The sequence below is a fragment of the Mytilus galloprovincialis genome, chromosome 1 (assembly GCF_965363235.1).
Source record: "Mytilus galloprovincialis chromosome 1, xbMytGall1.hap1.1, whole genome shotgun sequence".
In the NCBI taxonomy this organism is placed as follows: Eukaryota; Metazoa; Mollusca; class Bivalvia; order Mytilida; family Mytilidae; genus Mytilus; species Mytilus galloprovincialis.
The window spans coordinates 92,932,748-92,939,312 of NC_134838.1; the positions used below are offsets into that span (position 1 = coordinate 92,932,748).

Sequence of the window (6,565 nt, forward strand, 5' to 3'; positions counted from 1 at the left end):
AATAACTATACTCCTATGACAGCGTTACCTTTTGGGGTATGTTAAGGATCTTTTAACTTTGATAAAATGATTGTTTTTATTTTAAAATTTATATTCAAGTAATATGAAACAGAACGTACAATCACCGTATGATTGGGATATGCAAACAAAAATACAGCGTTATCTTTGTTAATTTCTAATCAACATTTATCATACACTGTATTTAAATAAACTTTCATTTTTGAACCAAATCTGAAATTTCAACCAATTTGATCTAAAATATTATTCTCGCCATCAATGCAAGTTATAATGGAATATTCAAAAAGTCTTTTCAAATGGTTTGCTTGCCTTGATTTTCTCTTTCATATGTTTGAAGGTAAGCTTCTAAGCTACTTTTATTTAAATTTTGGCTAATTGCCAACATTTATAACACGGATTAATTCAAAGTGTTGATACAATTTGTCCGCAATTTCTATCAATAAATCAACTTTTCATATCCTCCTACTGGAATATTTGTTATCTTGTTCTTACAATGAGTACGCTTGAATGATTTTCCACTAAGTTGTAAATCGATTATCATTTTGGGTTTCAATGCACTTTGACTTGGTTCTTTTCTTGGCATCTTTAACTTTTTAATTCGAGCGTAACTGGTGAGTCTTTTGAAGACAAATGCGCGTCTAGCGTAAAAAATGTTCAACCTGGTAATTCCGATTAGTCTTACCTTATCATCAGACTGGGATAAGTTTCATTCTGGGAACTTCGTGTAGTATCAACGTATTAAATGCCATTGGTTGTTCTCTGTTATCACAATAGGGAGATATATATATTTTACAGTAGACTTTAGGTAGAATTATTTCAGTCATTAGATATAGTTGACAGAATGCTTATAGTATACTAGTAAACGAAACAAACTAAACCATGAAAACATTACATTGACCAATGAACCATCAAAATGAGGTCAAGGTCAGATGATAATTCCAGACAGACATATACACATTACAATCATTCCATACCATTCCATATAAATAGTTTACCTATTCTATTGCTTATGTATTAAGGGGAAAACAAACCATAAGAACTTGACACTGAGCCTTGAAAAGTGAAAATGCCTGTACCAACTCAGGAATATGACAGTTGTTATCCTTCGTTTGGCATGTTTCAGTTTTTGATTAAGACATTTGATTAGAGACTTTTCGTTTTGATTTAGACATTTGATTAGAGACTTTTCGTTTTGAATTTTCCTCAGACTACAGTACTTTTTTTACTAAGGTCATATAAAACATGTCAGACTGGCATGTATATTGTTAAATATTTCCAAACAACAAAACTAGTTGACCTATATTGCACATAGTATCAGAAAAAAGATCTAAACACAAAAACCTAATTTAAACCACTGAACCATGAAAATGAGGTCAGACACTTCCTGTCAGTTGGACATGTTCATCTTACAATCATTCCATACACCAAATATATACCTATTGCTTATAACATCTAAGATATGACTTTGACCACGAAAACTTAATCTTATTAACTGATCAATGAAATGAGATCGAGGTCAGATGAAAACTGTCTGACAGGCACAAGGACCTTGCACGGTACACATATCCTAAATATATTTATCCTTTTACTTCTAAGTAGTAACTTAAATTAACCATGCAAATAAGGTAAAGGGCAATAGACACATAACAGATGGAAACTTCTTAACATAAGGCATCAAAAAACAAAGTATGAAGCATCTAGGTCTTCCACTCGTAAAATAAAAAAAGCTTATAAGAAGTTAGTTAACGCCGTCGCTTTAGCCACCGGATCACTATCCATATGTCGAGCTTCCTGCTGAAAGATCGACATTAAAACTATTTTATAAACCAACTTTGTAGCAATCTTATCTGGCTTCATATGTGAGCGAACAAATTTTAATCAAGATTCCTAAATTTTAAAGTTTGGTTTTTGTATGTTTTATAGTACGAAGCCTTAGATAGGCAAGGGGAGGTGTTAGTGCATATTTTTAAACACCTTTGAGGTCTACCACAGTATGACCCTATACCAAGTCAGTTTATCTTGACCTGTTTGTGTTTGCCTTTCTTTATATCTTTCTATGTTGGATGTGAATACGGTCATGTATACTGTTATAAAGTTTTTGAAATTCATGTAATCTCTGTTATGCATTTCTTGATTATTTTTCCAGAAATAAATGATATGTGTGTCTAAAACCAATAAAAATTGTTAATCACCATTTTTTGTTTGTTTCAGAAACGGGAGCCCTTCGTAGTGGCCGTAATAACGGGGATAATCATTATTCATCTGATCACAAATATAGATCAGCGACTGTGTAAGTTTTATGTGCCCTTTCTAGCTACCACAAGTATTGTATTTTTTATCAAAACAGATAACTTGTTTTACCACTACTTGGTTCCACTTGTCCTACGGGTCTATTTATCATTAACTAGTGTCATATTTGCCAAAAACAAATACTTCAGAACCGGTATCGGGTATAATATGTGATGCCATTACCATCTGACACATGTTATAACTGCATATTAAAAAACACTTCCAGCAGGCTGATGTAAATGTACACTATATGTTCGATATACAAATTATTTTATGATAATTGAGTAGGTCACCTCGGTTGTCCAGTGGGCTGAGTAGTCCAACTACTATATCACTAGCCTGTCAACACTGAGAGTTCGGATCCCGAACGTAACAAATGAACTCGACTACAATCATAATTGACTAGGACTGTCAGTTTTCTATTCGAAAGTTGATGGTTCTCTCCGTGAACTTAAAAAACCTGACTGCCACGAAACAGCCCAAAAGTATTTAAAGTTGCTTTAAAACGCACAATCTATCACTTGCGCTTTTAACTAAGAGCTTTGCATTGTATTAACGTGTTTTTTTCCAGATCAACAGCTGCATTATGGGGATATGTAATTGGACCAATTATAGTTATTGTTATTTGTATGGTTTGTTGTTGTTATTGGCGACGTAAGAGAAGCTCGTATGAACACATAGAACAGACTCAGCGGTTAACAGCAGCAATACCAAGAATGACATCAACAGGTTTGTTATGCAGTGTAAATTCCTCATTCTAATTAATATCCGTCCAACGGGTTTGCGTTCTTGTCTTCCATGGCGGTCAATTCATTGTAAATTCATCATTCTAATTAATATCCGTCCAACGGGTTTGCGTTCTTGTCTTCCATGGCGGTCAATTCATTGTAAATTCATCATTCTAATGTACTTCAAACACATTTTTTTGTTTTTGTCACCAATAGCATCGATCCACCCATAGTGGCCTGTTAATTATAAATACATCATTATTATGTCCCACCAAAAGGTTTTCTTTCTTGTCCTCCATGGCGGTTAATTCATTGCAAATGCATCATTCTAATGTACTTCCAACACGTTTGTTTTCTTGTCACCCATAGTGGTCTATTAATTGTAAATGCATCATTATTATGTCCTACTAATCGGTTTTCCTTTCTTGTCCTCTATGGCGGTCAATAATTCATTTTAAATGCATCATTCTAATGTACTTCCAACACGTTTGTTTTCTTGTCACCCATTGCATCGATTCACCCATAGTGGTCTGTTAAATGTAAATGCATCATTTTTCTGTCCCACCAACATGTTTCATTTCTTGTCATCCTTTGTGGTCTCTTCGTTGTAAATTCGTCATTCTAATATCCGTCCAAAAGGATTGCTTTTTTGTCCTCCATGGCCGTCAATTCATTGTAACTTCATTATTCTAATGTCCCTACAACATATTGCCTTTTTTCTACTCCATATCTGTTTGTTTGCCAAAAACTGATCATGCCAATGTCCGTGTAACAGGTTTGCTTTCTTGTCCCCCATAGCAGTTTATTCTCTGTAAATGTGTCATTTTTTTTTTATCCTCCATAGGTTTTCTTTCTTGTTATCCTTATGGTTATTCATTGAAAATTCATCGTTCTAATATCCCTCAAACGGGTTTGCAAATTAAGCCAATGACAAATCTATAGAAGGTTTGTCCGATCTCGTAAGTTTATTGAATGACTTGATACAACAGAATACTAATGCATTATTAATAATCTTAATGTGTCTGTCCCTACCATGAGCCTACAATCATGTTGTTGTCTTTTTGGACCGTCTAGATTTTTGTTTTCGTTTATGGCAGTGCAATGAATAATACCTTCCGTTTTCTCTTTTAAATGGTTCCGTTCCACATTTATTCAGTTCGAAACCTTTTCGGCATGGTGACCTTTCGTTGTATATATTTTTTTTTCACGAAACTTTATAGTAAAAGAGGCACAAAGGGAGTTCCTTTGGGAAACTGCATTGTCTATATTAACAGAAATGCAACCTGTACGTACATGAATACAATGCTTTTTTACAGATAAAAGAAAGGAACCAATAGTAATGTTTAGTTGTCATTCCAATCAACAACGACTTAATTATTCACCAGCTCCGTCAATAGAAGATAGCGGTTTCCATGAATGACATGCAATCAACATGTACAATCATCCTTATATAAACTATAAAAGACGTGTTTGTCACGGTTTACTTTAGAAGAAAAAACTTACGACCATGAAAACAAACATGTCTGGAACCGACTGCAAACAGATTGATAAAATTGTATTGAATGATAGTCTTGATCAACAAAATGCTCTAGCATATGCTTTTACTTTCATAATTATATTATGTTCATTCAAACTGTTTAGGTGTGAAAGTTTATAAGAAATATAAAAGCAATATAGCATAACTTGGAGGTGCATATGATAGAAGTAGTAAAATTTAAACGTGTTTTGCTGAGTCCAGTTTGATATTCTAGAATGATAATCAATCAATTAACAGATTTTCTTCTGATAACGGAAGACCTTGGAATCTAGCCCCTCACATTTGCCTTTTTAACTTTTTTGATTTGATCGTCACTGATGAGTCTTTTGCAGACGAAACGCCAGTCTGATGAACAAAATTTTAAGCATGGGGTCTTTGATGAGCTTTATGTTTTGATTTATATAATTGATATAAATCAAAACATCGTGTTATTTCTGATTAATTTTTCGAATTACTTTATTAAGGTGTTGAGAACCTTTGGTGACCCCATAGTTTAAGTGTCTTTAAAAGTACATAGTGAGCAGTGGTCGTTACATACAAACGTTCACCTAAATTGTCCCAGTCAATGGATGAATTTAATGTGTCAATCAATGGCCACAGCCACACTGTTTTGAATTTCATTCTAAAGAACTTGTGCATCTTTTTCATATTTTTTTTTTTTTAACTAACATCCTAGAATTAAATATTTTGTTTCTTTCTGTGATTTGTTCTAAATAAAAAAAAAACTTATGTTTATTTTCCATTATTTTCATACGTGTATTTGAATTATTGCTTGTGTCTACTAAATTAAAAAAAAAACTGTGCACTTTTAGAAAAGGTTTCGGTTTAAGCAGATGGCAAGATAAGTTTGATTTAACGTGAAGACCCACAAATAAATTACCAGTCAAGTGATTCAAGCAAACAGGGACGAAGAAGCATTAAAAACACCAACCGATCAAACGTTTGAATATTAAAGTCTTTGTGGTTTGGTGATGGATGATACATGTATCAAAAATACTCGTATCGTTATTCTAATTTCAAATTTCATATCACTTATGTATCTATACCAGGAGAGCGTATTTTCTAAAGAAACTTCAGTTATTTTTTTCTATTTACCAATAAATACGTTAAACATAATGGTGTGCCATCTTGTAACCCATTGCCGCTCCATAAATAGTCAAAAGGTGATCTCAATTAAAGGTGTCATTGTGAGCGTTTAAACCAGACATCCAGTAGGGCTTCTTAATTTGTTATTGGTCAAATATAGTATGCGCAGAATACAAATGACCAATAACAAATCAGGAAGACCCATTGGTTGGACTGAGAATAATTCTGGATTTTTATATTTTAACCTTTGTCAGTATGTTGATAAGAAACTAACCATCTCAGACCAAAGACATTTCTATTTTCTATAAGAAAAACGCAAACCTTATATCTTCCTATTGTCGACAGTAATTTTAGGAGGCATACTTGGGAGACTTTATGAGGAAATTAAGGAGATAAATTTGGGAGACTTTGGAAGACTATTTTGGAGTAAATATATTTTCTTTAGTATTAAAGAAATAGATTGTCTTGGTGAAAATCATAACAAGTTATGCTGATAGGAACTTGAAATAGATGTTGTTGATTTAAGGCTACATACTTTTATAGGTGTTCTTTTATTGAGACCCTTCTAAGCCTGAGTGAGCTATACGCTAAGGCAGCAACCATTTGATTTTCTGGGGGGGCTATGGGTTTTTTTTCTGTACAAACTTTTTTTTCGCGACAAGTCGAAAACAATTTTTTTCTTTCAATTTTAACATTACATATAGTGGCAGCTGAGGGTGAAACAAACAATTTTTTTTTCTCAGAATCAAAAACAAATTATTTTTTTCTCCAAAAACTGGAAACAAACTTTTTTTCCAAAAAAAACCATAGCCCCCCCCCCCCCCAGAAAATCAAATGGTTGCTGCCTAATGATAGTTTTTAAACTAGTCGAAATTTACAGAGTGGTTACTCTGGATTGTTGATAGTT

At 33.3% G+C, this 6,565-nt stretch overlaps 1 long non-coding RNA gene across 1 annotated transcript; it reads left to right on the forward strand.

Moving 5' to 3' along the window:
- The first annotated feature begins 218 nt into the window (after positions 1-218).
- LOC143049885 (uncharacterized) lies at positions 219-5,618 on the forward strand. The gene is made up of 4 exons (XR_012970359.1): positions 219-355; positions 2,230-2,308; positions 2,879-3,036; positions 4,352-5,618. It is a non-coding gene; the product is annotated as an uncharacterized LOC143049885 (long non-coding RNA).
- The last annotated feature ends 947 nt before the right edge of the window (positions 5,619-6,565 follow it).